The sequence below is a fragment of the Narcine bancroftii genome, chromosome 7 (genome assembly GCF_036971445.1).
Source record: "Narcine bancroftii isolate sNarBan1 chromosome 7, sNarBan1.hap1, whole genome shotgun sequence".
NCBI classification, from domain to species: Eukaryota; Metazoa; Chordata; class Chondrichthyes; order Torpediniformes; family Narcinidae; genus Narcine; species Narcine bancroftii.
In genome coordinates, this window is record NC_091475.1 from 87,216,277 (window position 1) to 87,231,777 (window position 15,501).

The following is a 15,501-nucleotide window of genomic DNA, read 5'->3' on the forward strand; positions in this document are numbered from 1 at the left end:
AACCAAGTGCGTGAGTTCCAGGCCCTGGAGTGTTCTAGAGTGTTCTGCCTGTCTGATACAGCATAGCTGCTAGGGCAACATCAGAGGCATTACTTGGAATGGGATGGATTAATTAATGGTATGCATCACCGCCTTGGCAATCTCAGCCTTGATGCCCTCGAAGGCTTTACAAGCCTCCGCTGATGGGGAAAATTCTGTTGTCTTGACTAGCATAAGAAATTCTGTTGTCTTGACTAGCATCAGGTTCTGGGTGCATTCTCTTGGGGTCCAAGAACACGATCCCTCCCTCCACCACATACTCTAGTATCACCCACCATCAAGTGCGAAACATGCACTTCTGACTATATGTCAGGATTAGGGCTTTTGCTGAGACGAGGAATTCCCTTAGATTCAAGTCATGTTCCTCCACATCATGGCTGCATATGGTGACATTATTCAAATACGGGAATGTTGCCTTTATCATGTGATTGCCCACCATGTGGTCCATCTCCCTTTGGAATACTGATACCCCATTCATCAGGCCGAATGGCACCTTACGGAACTGATACAGATGGCCATTGGCTTCAAAAGCTGTGTAGAGCTCGGTGGGTTGGGATCTGACGGTATGCCAACTTAAGGTCTATGGTGGACAAGACCCTATATTAGGCTATTTCATTCACCATATCGACGATTCGGGATAGGCATCCAGTAACGTAAATCAATTCAGTCTCGCTGTAGTCTATTACTATCCGGTTCTTCTCTTACCCCCCCCCCCCCACCTCTTTTTACCACCAGCACCTGGACTTTCCAGAGGCTGTTGCTGGGCTCAATGAAATGTCTGTCCTCCGGGCTATATCTCCTGCTTTATGCAGCTATTGGTCTGCAATTCTCTGATATATGCTCAAATAGTGGAAACAGAGGGACCCAAAGTGTGTACAGCCCACACACACTGCCCAGCTTACTCTCATTGGCTGGGCCAAATTCCTCGTTCTGCATCATGATCGAAGGATGTGGACTGTCAAACTGCATCGTTACACTTTCCAGCTGACACTGGAAGTCTAATCCCAGGATAACTGGTGTGCAGAGTTTGGGCATTACCATGATTTTAAAATCCCTGTACTCCCTGTCCCGCACCCTTAAGTCTACCCGACAGTACTCACACATCTCTCCCTGGGTTCAATCGTGAGCATAATTGGCAGGCAAACTTCTCTAATTACCCGCTGCAGAGTTGATGCAGACCTCAGGAGTGCATCTGCTACTGCACCACATGGTTGGCTCGACTCCACCGTCTGTGGGCTGGAATACCAGGCATCTTCTCTATCACTGCTGCTTTGTCCTGTATGCTGAGCTTCCAAGGCTTTTGTTTTGGTAATCACATCGACATGGAATAATTAAATAGCTTTAATTACCAAAAACCTGAGCATTACTGATACGCTTCTTGGCCAGGTTCCAGGCATAGGAGCAAGAGGGGGCAGGTCCGGATATGCCAGCCTTTTTTGGGAAATCCAGGGAGGAGCCAAGGGAGGAGTTAGCGAAGGTCAGGGAGGTTCAGACTGGCCAGTCCAGACATCTATGCAAATGTTTTTCACCACACAAGTTCAGTGCTGTTTCTTGATTCTAGGATTCTTTGGTTGTAAGCAGCCACATTTTATGAAATTCAGAAGTATAACTCACAATATCGAGCCTGGGAATGCCATTTTCTTTGAGTCACTTGATTTTTTATATATTTATCAACTAAGGACATCCAATCTTGGAAAAGGTGCATGAGGATGTTAAAATCCACTTAACTGACTGCCCACCAGCAAAATCATTCATGGCCAGAATCAAAGAGTCTTCAAAGGTCAAGATCCTCAATCCAACAGTTGTGATTTTCCTGTCTGCTTTGGATGAATACACATATCAAAACAATGGGAAAAATCTATGTAACCAAGTCCAACATGTTATACGTGATAGGTGAACCAATAGCAGCATCTACTCCCAGGTTAATATTTCTTGTTTTGTAGCCATCCTGTTCCAGTGAGCTGTCCATGAAGTCCATTTGCTTGATATAAAACTCAAAGCAACCACTCTGTTCCAATCTCTGTCGTAGCAAGAGATGTCCAGGAGAACAGAAGAAAATTTTCCACAAGTTTCGTCCAAAATTCACTGGTAAAGAAATAAAACATTCTGAGTAAGGTGCCAGAGGATTTAAAGCTCATGTTTTCCTGTTTTTTTTAAAAAAAAAGGCTCCAAAAATAAACCAGGTAATTATAGGCCGGTGAGCCTGACGTCAGTTAGCAAAGTTAAATTATTGGAAGGAGATATGAGAGATAGGATACATAGGTATTTGGACAGCCAGGAGGTGATTAAGGACAGTCAGCATGGCTTTATTTGTGGACGGTTGTGTTTAATGAATCTTGTAGAGTTTTTCAAGGTTACCAAGAAGGTAGATGAAGGACAGGTTGTGGATGTTGTCTACATGGACTTTAGTATTGTTTTTCACAATGTCCCACATGGGAGGTTAGTTCAGAAGTTTAAGACACTAGGTATCCATGGAGAGGTTGTAAAGTGGATTTGAAATTTGCTGTGTGGGTAAAAACAGAGTACTAATGGATGATTGCTTCCCAGACTGGAGGCCTGTGACTAGTGGTGTGCCTCAGAGAATCGGTGCTGGGACCATGGTTGTTTATTTTTCCTATATAAATGATCTAGATAATAATGTGGTAAATTGGGGGGTGGGGGGGGGGGAGAGAGAGAGAGAGAGAGAGAATGATAGCGAGAGAGAGAATGATAGAGAATTCAGTTCTACAGTTCAGCAACAGGGACTGGAACAGGACAAGCTATCAGTAACCATTTACCTTTCAAGCACCAAAGTCTGGAGAAGATTCATAAATCTTAAATTCTATGCACATTATAAGAATTGTCTGATACCAGTGAACTTGGAGGAATGAAAAGTGAGATTGGATTATGAATCAAATAACTTTTCTGAACTGATACATACATTACATACATGTGTGCTTAGAATTAGAAGCAGGTTAAGTTAGGTTAATAGTAATAAGTTCGAGTTTGATCTGGTTTTCTAGTTTAAAGATAATTAAAAACATTTTTTGTTTAAATAACCATTTGTCTTGGTGAATTTCTATTGCTGCTGGGTTTTGGGGTCCTCTGGGCTCGTAATATTAGGGCATTAAGGAGTGCGGAGGAGCAAAGAGATCTGGAAATACAGATACATTGTTCCCTGAAGGTAGCATCTCAGGTGGACAGGATTGAAAAAGCTTTTGGCATCTTAGCCTTTATAAATCAAAGTATTGAGTAAAGGAGTTGGGATGTTATATTGAAGTTGTTAAGATGTTGGTGAGGTTAAGTTTGGAATATTGTGTGCAGTTCTGGTCACCTGAATACAGGAAGGATATCAGTAAGATTGAAAGAGTGCAGAGACGATTGACAAGGATGTTGATGGGTCTTCAGGGGTCAAGTTACAGTGAAAGATTAAACAGGTTAGGTCTTTATTCCTTGAATCAAAGAAAAATGAGGGGCAATTTGATAGAGGTTTATAAGATTATGAGAGGTATAAACAGAATGGATGCAAGTAGGCTTTTTCCCCACAGATTGGGGGAGATAAATAAGATAGGTCATAGTTTTAAGCTGAAAGGGGAAAGGTTTAGGGGGAACATTAGGGGAAAGTTCTTCACTCAGAGGTGGGAGTGTGGAATGAGCTTCCATCTGATGTGGTGAATGTGGGCTTGATTTTAAGTTTTAAAAATAAATTGAATAGATACATTGATGGGAGAGATTTGGAGGGTTATGGAATGGGAGAAAGTCCATTGGACTAGTGGAATAATGGTTGACACATGGAAGAAGGGCCAAATTGCCTATTTTCCATTCTGTAGCATTCTATGGTTCTATTCTTACCAAATCCTGTGCCGGTGAATGCTGGTGATGCTCAGGAAAGCATTGGTTAAAATAAGTCACACTAAAAGGAATATACATACACACCAAACTACTCACCTGCCCAGTTCATCAAGAGTTTGATGATCTGACAAAAGATTCTCTCAGACCCTTTAGATCCAGTAGAACTGGAGTGCAAATAGGTCACCATCATTCTTAGAGCTTGGCTCACAAGAAGTTTAATAACCTATATTCCACTGATCAGTTCGGTTCTAAGTGAAAGTATTTACATTTAAAGATATTCCAGTGCACATGAGATGTGATCTTGATCAGTATAAAATAAATAATGGCAAAAAGAAGAAACAGGGAAAGATAATTATAATAATTATTCACATTACACTTTTGTCAAACATTGTATATCTCAGTCAGGAGATAAGCTTCTCAGAAATAAAACATTATTGTCACCTTTTAAGAGATTGAGGATTTTATTTGTGCAAAACTGCTCAGAGAGCCTTTGGAAAAAATGGACCACAAATTATTACAATCAAGCACTTCCAAATTTACAGAACTGCAAATGATATAAACTAAGATTACATCACTGTTAAACAGTTGTGTCCCACACCATTTTTTGAATAAGTTTTCTACAGTAAAAAAATTATGAATCTTTTTTCTAATAAGATAGCAGCATTTCACAAATTGACACCCATATAGAAAGGTGACATAGCTTAATGTTTTTTAAAAGTTTGATTAAAAAAGCAGGCCTGGTGTTTTCTAGATCAGCCTAATTGTTAAAGCATATCCATCCTGCTCAAATCTGCTCAATATCTGGCACTGAAAGCTGTTTCTGTAATTCCCACAGGTCATACTTTAAAATGTAGCTCCTCTGAGTCAGTAGAAACACCATATGGATAAATAAAAAGGAAAATATTTTTTTTTCCATATTTTCTGTTTTTATTTTATAACCAATTCAAGATATTCCTTTATCTAAGAATATGTTCAGGGACAGGAATTAAGAATGAATGGGAACGAGACTTAAATACATCAATTTCAGATGAAAATTGGGATAACACACTTGATCTGATTAATAATACTTCTGTTATACTAGAATACACATTTCTAAAGTTAGGTTTGTGATGATGTAATGGGGGCGTATTATACTGACTGCTTGCTATTGGCTATGGCTGTAGAAATACTCCACCCTACTGGTATAACAGATGGAGGTGCTTTCCCATTGGCCAGTTCAGGGGTGGCTCAAGTCTGTTAATAAAACCCCTGTATTGGTATAATACTGGACTGGTCCATGTCTATGGTATATCAATTTTATAACAGACTCGAGCCACCTCTAAACTGGCCAGTGGGAAAGCATCTCCATTACATCATCACAAGGTTATCTAATTTTTATCTTGATGTTGATCTACTACGTGTCAAACTTAAAATGTTTGAAGCCATTCTAATTCATACGTTCTGGAAGTGTTCAGAACTACAATTCTTTAAAACTCTATCACAAATTCTTTGGATTAAATTATAACCATGGCCTTACCTTGCTTTGTTTGGTTATTGTCTAGTTGAATTCAAGGAAATCCTCTCTTAAAAAAAATAGTAGCTTTTACTTCATTGATGGCCAGATGAGCAATTTTGCTAAGATGGAAATACAGCGTAGGACCAGCTCGTATGCAATGGTTACAGGATGTTACGTTTTGCTTTAGTGTGGAGAAAATTAGATACAACATTAAAGAGATCAAGGTTGAGTTTGACAAGATATGGAGCCCATTCATGGAGGGTTTCCATCCAATGTCCATGAGCCCATACTCAATTATTTACAATTTATTTGCCAGTGACTGGGTTTAGTGGGAGGGGTTAGATTAATATGTTTTTTTTCCTTTTGTTTTTTTTTATATAACTCGAAGAGATTAATCTATTTAGGTAATCACAATGTATAACTCAATATTAGAATATGAGGTAAATTTTCATAAGGATATTTCACTTTTCTGAGAATTATGTAAGACAATGTAAAGTTGATATGTGACTCATATTCTGTATTACATTATATAAAACTATATAATTAATATCTAAACAATATGTACATGTAATATTTCTCTATCAAATTAATAAAAATTTTAAGAAAATGCTTATTAAATTTCATAGTTGTCAGAAGTACAAATTCTCACACATGAGTCTCTTTAAAGTTGGTGACACGACAAGCTTTATTTACAAGTCTGCAGAGTTGGACTCAACTGGCTTCTCGCCAAGTCAAGCCCCGATACATACAGTGCATTGATTTTTATACCTTTTTTGCTTGTCCTTCCCCTCCTCTTTAACACTGTTTTAATTGGTTAGTTTTTGCAAATGCAAGTACACTTGCATTTGTAATTATCATGTTAGTTACGTACACTACGAACTCTGCACACACTAAATTCTGTTTTTCACTCTTTTATCAATCTTTGGCTCCTACATGTCTCTTTGTGACCATGAAAGATCAATGTTTGTTATAACAATGTCCAGCTGAACTTTTATGGTAAGCTCCCTGTCTATTCTGGCTTCCCCTTTTATGATTAATCATCACATTTTAACTTAAGCCCTTTTTAACCTAAATTCTCTATCTATAACAATATCAATTTGTAAATCTATTTAAATACAGTTTTAACTGCATAAATAAGTGCAATGTCCTTTTAAAGCTGTCCAATTATTTAGAGATGCCATTCTTTACATTATTTTTTTCCTTGTTCTACTTTTTGGTTTAATTTAGTTCATGAATTGAAAGCCTGGAACCTTTGCATGACATACTCTTCAATTTGTCTTGTATCATTTGATAAATTTTTGCTACATTCACAATTGTGAACTAGATCTAAAAGCTTGCTTGGAAATATGTCCAAGATGGAATTTCACGAAGTATCATCTTTTAGTATACATTTCAGATCCTGAGAAATCTATTCATCCAATGTTGTCTTTGCTTTTCCAATTTGGTAGTTTCTCTGGATATAAATTGAATCTTTTTAAGAACAAATTATTCCAAATAAACATGCATTTACCTGATTATAATCACACATGGTTAAAGATCATTTTACCAATCTTGGAGTTAAAATTACCAAAACATTTAAATATCTTCATAAATTTAACTTTCTTCCTTTGATAGATTATGTGAAACCATCTCTTCCTAAATGGTCTCCATTGGTTTTATCTTTAATAGGTAGCATTAATGCTATTTAGATGATAACCTTACCTATATTTTTGTATTTATTTCAAGCAGTCCCAGTTTTTAAATACCAAAATCATTTTTTGATAAAATCTACTCAAAAAATCATCTTGTATTTGGAATTAAAAATATGTCAGATTGAATAAATTCCATCTGCAGGAAATAAAGATGGTGGTGGTGTTGCTTGGCGCTCTACACAGTTGAAGAAAGTACAGCCACCACGTTGAGGGTCGTTAACGACTGTTTATTTGAATTAAGTGTGAGCCCTTTTAAGGTCAACACAGGCTCAGTCATCATGTGTGTGATGATGTCATAATTACTGCCTGAGGCACGCGCTGAGAGGGAGGTTTGAATCAGGAAGAACCCTGATGGCGTCATCTTCCCATGCCTGCCCCACCACGTAGTGTTACACGTGGGGCCGGTTTGCCATGAGAGAGTACATTGCCACACAACACCCCCCCCCCCCACCCCCGAGAACTGGCCATGCGTCCCACCGTTTGAGCAGGTGATGTGCCCCAGGAACTGCAACGACTGCTTGCCAAACTAGCATTTGGCCACATTGACCGTGAGGCCGTACTCCACCACCCGGGCAAACAGGGTGCGGAAATGGGCCTTGTGTTCTTGGTGATTGCGACTGGCGATCAGGATATCATCTAAGTAGATGAACACAAAGTCAAGTCCCTTACCACTGTATCCTTGAGGTGCTGTAGCATCTGGGCGGAGTTCTTTAGCCCAAACAGCATATAGATGAATTCAAAAAGGCCAAACGTGGTGATGATCACAGTCTTTCCAGCGTCATCGGGGTGCACTGGGATCTGGTGATATCCCTGCACCAGGTCAACTTTGGAAAAGAGCTGTGCACCGTGGAGGTTGGCCGAGAAATCCTGTATGTGAGGGACTGGGTACCTGTCAGGAGTTGTGGCATCATTTACCCATCGGTAGCCTCCACAAGGTCTCCAGCCTCCTGAAGACTTCGGGACCATATGGAGTGGTGAGGCCCAGGTGCTGTCTGAACGACAGACGATCCCAAACTCTTGGGGCCTTGAGAATTCCTCCTTGACCTGCTGTAGTTTTTCGGGGAGGGCAGCAGTCTGGACTTGGCGTACAACAGGGGGTCTTGCATGGTGATGTGGTGGAAAACTCCATGTCTGGGGAAGGCGGTATTGAAGCTCCTGGACGGTGGGGAATTTGTGGAGTATTTCGGTGTACTCATCCCTGGTGGCAGCCAAGGCCGTGATTTTGGGTCTGCAGGAATCCGCAATATCCAAATGCATGGAGTGGAAGGTGTGGGCTTGATCAGTCTCTTGCCCTTAACGTCGACCAGCAAGCCATGAGCCCTCAGGAAGTCGGCCCCCAACAGCGCAGTGCCCACCAAGGCCAGCACAAACTTGCAATGGAATTTCTCTTTGCCGATCTGGATCTGCACCCTACAGGTGCCGAAGGTCTTGATGGTGGAACCATTGGGCACTCACGGGTTGAACCGGGTGATCGGATGAGAGTCTCTAGCACCGTAGGGGGTAGGACGCTCAGCTCACCCTGTGTCCACCAGAAAATGCCAGCTGGTGGACTTGTCAGTGACATGAAGGAGGCTGTTTGTGTGGCCACCCGTCGCAGCCATCAACGGTGGCTGGCCTGGTCATTTCCTTGGAGGCTGCAGGGTTGGCAGCACTTATGGGCTTGGGCTCCCCAGCAATGATGGTAGAAGCATCAGGTTGGATGGCTCTCTTCTGGCTTATGTTTGGGGGCAGCTTGACTGGTTCCTGGTCTTGAAACCTGGTTGAGGGAGGCCTCGTTCTCCCTTTTCGTGTGCCAGAGGGCATCCGCTCGGGATGCAACATTGCATGGGTCCACAAAATCCTCATCTGCCAGGAGCAGCTGTATATCTTCTGGTGGAAGAGGAAGCAAGGCTTATGATCCTCCGCCAGGACCAGCATTTTATCCATTAATGCCGACGGGCTGTAGTTCCCAAAGCCGGTCCAGATGCAAGAGCCTGGAAACCCGCTGCTGGGGGGTGAGACCAAATGTATCCAGGAGCAAGTTCTTGAGGGTGACATATTTGCCCCCAGCTGGAGGATGATGGATGAGGTTGTCGACCCTGGGTGCTGTGTCCTGATCCAACGCGTTCACGACGTGGTAGAACATAGTGACGTCCACTGTGATGTTTCTAAGGTGGAATTGTACTTCCGCCTGCCCAAACCACTTCTGCAGGCGATGGGTCCAGAAGGGGGGAGCTTGACTGCCACAACATTAACCTCAGTTGAATCCATAATTTTGAGTCCTTTGGAGTTATGAAACCATGCACATAACGAGTCAATTAGGTACGATTAAAACAGTGGTTTTCAAACTTTTTCTTTCCACCACATATCACCTTAAGCAATCCCTTACTAATCACAGAGCACCTATGGCAGAGGGAATACTTAAAGTGGCATGTGAGTAGAAAAAGGTTGAGAACCACTTAATAGGTAACATTTAAAATAAATTAAGATTGCAATCAAATTTTTATGATAAAATTAAAAAAGGGCCTTGGATGAGAACTTCAGTTACATCTTCCAGAGGAATCATGGGAAAAATTTTGGATTGATTAATAGCTAGTCAACATGGCCTCAATATTCTTTAGTTCAGTTGATAGTGGTACACAAGGCTTACGACAAAAGACAAATTGGCCCATATTTTTTCTAACATTAGTCCTATATGTGATAGATGTAAATCAGAAGTGGCCCCTCTAACTCCTATGTTTTGATTATGCCCTATGTTGGAGAGTTATTTGGATAGATATTTTAAAGACTTTATCAGCTATACAGATTATCAATTTTCAACCTAACCCATTTACTTCTCTTTTTGGAATTATGGTTCCTGAAGTGGGATGAGTTCCCACTTCCACATATCAGGTTGTAGCCTTTTCTATATTGTTGGCTAGAAGAGCAATCTTATTTACATGGAAGGATTCTCATCCACCTACATAGACTCAATGCTTCTCTCAAAGTATGTCATTTTAACTTTAGAGAAAATTAAGAGTCATACTTTGGATACTTATGTTAAATTTTGAAGACTTGTCAACCTTTTATAAAATGATTTCCACATGACTTGGTAGAATTATTTTCCATTCTAGACTATATTTAATTTTACTTCCTTTCTTTTTGTTGAAGAACAGGTGATTAATTTTTATTAATAAATTCTCAGGATCGGCTTCCCAGTCTTTTTCTTTTATTTTGCTTTTATTCCCCCCACCCCCTTAGATTAGGTGGGGTTTTATATAATTTTTTTTTCTTTATTTTTGAAGATTTCAGTTTGAGATGAGAACATATTCGTTAATTGTGATTTAATGCAACATGTTACATCATATGATGTCTGATTTATTTCCACTTCTTGATTGTACACCTATTCTCCTCATCTATTGTTTATCTATAATATAATTAAAAAAGATTGAAAAAGGAAATATGTCTGAAGGTGGAGGATCTGTGATTTTTTGTTTGATCTTTGAAGTTGCATGTGCACGTCATTAAGCAATGTCTGGTTGCACATGTTTAAATTTAACATACAGGACAGTAACAGGTCCTTCCAGCCCAAGACCACATGCCACCCAAACAGACCAATTAACACAATTCCTATACATTTTGAAGTATGGGAGGTAACTGGAGCACCCAGAAGAAACTCAGAGACACAGGGAAAATGTACAAACACTTTACAGACAGCGCTGAATTCAATTCTGGGTCACTGGCACTGTTAATAGCGTTATGCTAACTGCCGTACTGACTCGTAACTTCCATACAGATGGTTTAGAAAATAACGTGCAGCTTCATAGATGACACTCTTTAGTAGTGAATGAAGATTGTGGATGGCCTGTGATAAATCTGGTGGGGAAGTGCCAGAGAACACTGTTTTCTGTGCGTAATGTGGCCTACTTCCTTCTGACAAGGTTCACTGTGGATCATTCTGTTCTTTTATTGGATTTAAGTGGCAGCCTTTACATTAGCCATTGATGAAGGGTTTGAACTTGAACATCCATGAATTGTTTTCTCTCTCCCCTTCTCCCCCCCACCCCCCCAGTGCTGTGCAACCAATGTGTGCTGCCAGCAGATTTTTTTAAAACTATTGTTACTGTCACATGTCCAATTTTTGAATCAGTTTGTCACATGCATAACAGATCCCAAATTGTGTTGACAACATGCAGTCAATAAATTAGTTACCTGCTGTGATTTATTTAGCATATCAATCTGTAGCATTTGAAAAGTATGTCTGAATTTCTTCTACTTCTGTTTCATGTCCCAAAGCCTTACTCCCGGTTCCTGTGATTTATTGAACAAATATTTCTCATTACAAACTCATTTCTAGGGTAAAATGCCATTTGCTTCAATCAAATAGAATTGAAAAGGTGAAGATTGATAACGAAGACAGGAATAGAGGGCAATGCTCAAAATGATTTGGTTGGAGAATATTCATTAGGACCACAAGCACTGACAAGGATAGCAATCAATGGAAGGAGTGAAGAAAAGATTCATCAATAAGTTTCTTGGACTGGAAGGCACGAGTTGGAGAGGCTGGCTAAGTTCCTGGAGGTTTACAAAATCGTGAGGTGCCAGGATGGGGGTTAACCTTACAAAATCGTGAGGTGCCAGGATGGGGGTTAACCTTACAAAATCGTGAGGTGCCAGGATGGGGGTTAACCTTACAAAATCGTGAGGTGCCAGGATGGGGGTTAACCTTACAAAATCGTGAGGTGCCAGGATGGGGGTTAACCTTACAAAATCGTGAGGTGCCAGGATGGGGGTTAACCTTACAAAATCGTGAGGTGCCAGGATGGGGGTTAATCTTACAAAATCGTGAGGTGCCAGGATGGGGGTTAACCTTACAAAATCGTGAGGTGCTTTGATAAAATGAATGCACACAGTATTTTCCCAAGATAGATCATTCTCAAACTAGAGCACATGGGGTTCAAAGTGAAGCGATTTAAAAAGGGATTCAAAAGGCAACCTTTTCACTTGGGGAGTATTTTGCTTCTGGAACAAGCTAGCAGAGAAAGATTGAGGGGTTAACCCTCATTGAATTGGTTTGTTTGATGATCCGTCCAAATCACCAGGTTTGCCTCAAAGGGACCTAAATCTTTAAATTGTGCATGTTGTCATTCACCTAAACTTTCAACTGATTTTGTCCATACCTCTTCCCTCATCGCAGTCTGGGGCTCCAAACACACATTTCAAGAGAACCAACACTTCATTTGTGTATCCGCAAGATTTGTTTGATGGAGAGACTGTGCAGACTTGCAGATCATCTTGCTGAATGTCTTTGCTCTGTCTGCATTAATGACAGGCAATTTCTAGTGGTCAACCATTTCAGTTCTGATACTGGAATGTCTGTCCATGGCCTCATGTACTATTCCACAAAGACCACCCATAAATTGGAGGAACAACACCTGATTTTTCTGTCTGGACACTTTCCAGCCAAATGGCATCAATATTGACTTCTGCTAACCTGCTCTCCTTTACCTCTCCCTTCTTTGCCATAGCTCCCCACCCCTTCCCTCTCTATCCACCTAGCTAGCCCTCCTCCACCTGCTTGCTGCTGTGCCCTCCTTCCCTTCCCCTATTACATTTTGCCTTTGGGAAAATCCTGAAATAATCTTTGCATTCATCTTGATGTTGTCTATCATCGTCTCCAATTGTTTTTCAGGAACAATCATATTGAAAAAAATTGTTGACCAGTGAAATCAGTAAAATGTTAAAGGCCATTTCATATTATTCCTTACTAACAGAGGCCATTAAGCCAATTGAATCTATTTTGAGTCTTGGTGCCTTTCCATTGGCCTCATTCCTCAAACTTTTTTCTGTGTAACCAATTCTCTCCCAGATTCTCCTGCTCCCCAGATGTATTGTGAATTTAAGGAAACTGGATCACTCTGGGGAAGCTCATGTAAGGGGGGGGGGGGGAACATGCTAATTCCACACAGATAACTCCCAGGATCGGGCTAGGTCAGAAACCACTGGACCTGTGCAGCAAGATTCCTTGTAGCACTGCCACACTTGGATTTGTGTGCATGGTATGTGTGAGGTAACTCGAAAATTTATTGCATATAAATTCAAACACATGCTCCAGGGAAATGGGAAAGGAACTGAAAATGTCACCAATATGCAATTAATATGGAAAAGTGGAGTCAAATGCTTCCAATAATGATGAGGGGGAAAAAAAGCACAATGACCATAAATGTGTAAAAAATATCCTATCGAGCTTCATAGGGCCATTATCAGAGAAACATTCACACTTAATCATAGCATGAAATATTTATATGGATTATTAAAAAGTTTAAGCAACAAAGTTTTAATGAAGAAATTAAAGAAAGAAATGGAAGACAAGATCCTTTGTGATAGAATTATAGAACTTTTATTCTATAGCTCTAAGTGTCTACAAAACTTAGTTTCAGAATTAAGGGCAGGACTAGAGATGTGTGTTACAAACTAACAATTTTTGTTATGAACAAACAAAGGAACAGCAACAGCAAATTCAAAATAATAGTTTTTATTAAACAATTAATAAAATTTCTTAGACATCTCTAAACTTAATTCTAACTTGATTCCCACTATGCATAAATGTAGATATGTGTGTGCCAAATCCAAACCATTACAGTTTGAGCTTGTCTGCAATTTTATTTTTTAAAAACTTAAACATTAAAAAAAAAAATCAAGCAACACGATGTTTAAATTGCAGTTCAGAAGTAATTATGAAGCATTTTAAAATATTATGTCTTCCAATTTCTTTAAACCAATTTAAACTAAACTCAAGTTCTTTTCCCATTTCCCTGGAGCATGTTTTTTTTTTGACGTTGCCTTTCAGGAAGATATTTCTTCAGGAGTCTTTTCATGAGTTTTCCCACCATTTTGTCAGGGTTACAAAACTGATCTTCATGATGATTTCTTTCTTAATGAAGAGAAAAGTGGTCTTACTTTAAACCCACTTATTTTGAATATCTTCTATAAGGATAATACAATACAGAACATCATCTCTCTTTGCAGAGACTACTGTTTTATCCCTGTATCTTTCACAGGATGGTTCATTTCTTCACTCTGGTTTTTTTTATTGTTTTATTTTTTTTTATATAAGTGTTTCTGCCTTCAGTTATAGATTTCTGAAATCATGTGACATGACATCACCTCTCATTTCTCCAAAACAAATCATGCATGATGACTTTTTGCCTTCCTTCAAATGATCATTTTACATCCACAAAAATGTATATTATGACACCAGAAAATCTGAGCACATGTCACTCAAGGAAGAACTTGCTTAATTGACCAACTGCCAGCAAAATGCTGGGTACACACCCATTGTCCTGGTATCAATCAAGACCAACTTCAATTATGGTCTGGTTCTTCTAGTCTCAAAGACTCTGAAATGACTCTCAGAGTGCACTGCTGTCTCTGTAAATGTGATGTGACCTACATGTGACCCTACCCATAATTTGTATAGTTTAACCTTAAACTAAACATTAGCACAAATCTGTTACATATACTACAGCTCTATTGGATGCTGGTGAGACTAAATGGAGTACTGTGCTCAATTTTGGTCACTCATTTGTAAAAACAGTGCTAAGCTGAAAGGGATGCAGGAAAGATTCAGAAGGATGAGGGCCAAATGCAGGCAAATGAGAAACAGTTGGCATTGTCAAAGGGCCCGTTTCTTTCCTGTAGAACTTTATGACTTCCCAAACATTTTCCCTTCCCTGACCTTGAGTTTGTTAATAAATGCTTGAAGTGTTGTACAGTGACTCAGTTAAGCAATGAGATAGCATGGAGATCTAAAGGCTAGTGGGGCTGCAGGATGACATCGAGGAAGGCAAGGTCCTGGAAGTTTTCAAGTACAAGGGTAATAAATTTGACACAGTTCATCTAGAATGACTGAGGCCCATGACTGAAATGGATGATATTAATTTCCTAAAGTACATTTGCATGGTGATTCAAAAGAACATTAGAGCAAGAAATCAACATATGATGGATTGGATTCCTGTGGATAAGAGTCAACCATTCCATCCGTGGGATTGGTCTGCATTTTATTAGATCAAAAGTAAAATAACAGCTAGGCAAATTAAGGAGACATTAGGGTAACAGAATAATAACATTGTGTTCTTCTCTGCTTCTGTAATTAAGTCCCATTGGCTTCAACAGATTCAGATAAATTTTAGTACTCGTTATTTGAAGTGATGAGTCGTGTCGGCTACTGCAGAAAAGTTATCCATAAGTGTGGAGGCTCAAAGGATACTTGTTGAAATGAAGCCAGAAACTGCTGGAAAAAACAGCAGGACAAAATACAGATAATGTTTCAGGCCAGTGGGCTTTGCTCAGAGCTAAAGCAAAATAGAAAATGTACATGTTTTAAGTTGCAGAGAACCCGAAGGGACGAATATTACAAGCTAAATTTCTGTGAGCAGGCAAAGACTCAGGAAATGGATGGCACAAAGTGATGTCAGCTGAAAGAGG

At 39.8% G+C, this 15,501-nt stretch overlaps 1 protein-coding gene across 3 annotated transcripts in view; it reads left to right on the forward strand.

The window, feature by feature from the left end:
- Positions 1–15,501, forward strand: part of LOC138739103 (kelch-like protein 1) — a 394,023-nt gene that overhangs the window by 154,884 nt on the left and 223,638 nt on the right. The window contains exon 1 of one of the 3 annotated variants that reach the window (XM_069890589.1): positions 6,205–6,361. The exons of the other annotated variants lie outside the window; for them this stretch is intronic. The gene's annotated coding sequence lies outside the window, so the exon portion shown is untranslated. Of the gene's footprint in view, positions 1–6,204; positions 6,362–15,501 lie in introns of those variants that run through there. 3 annotated transcript variants of the gene reach the window in all.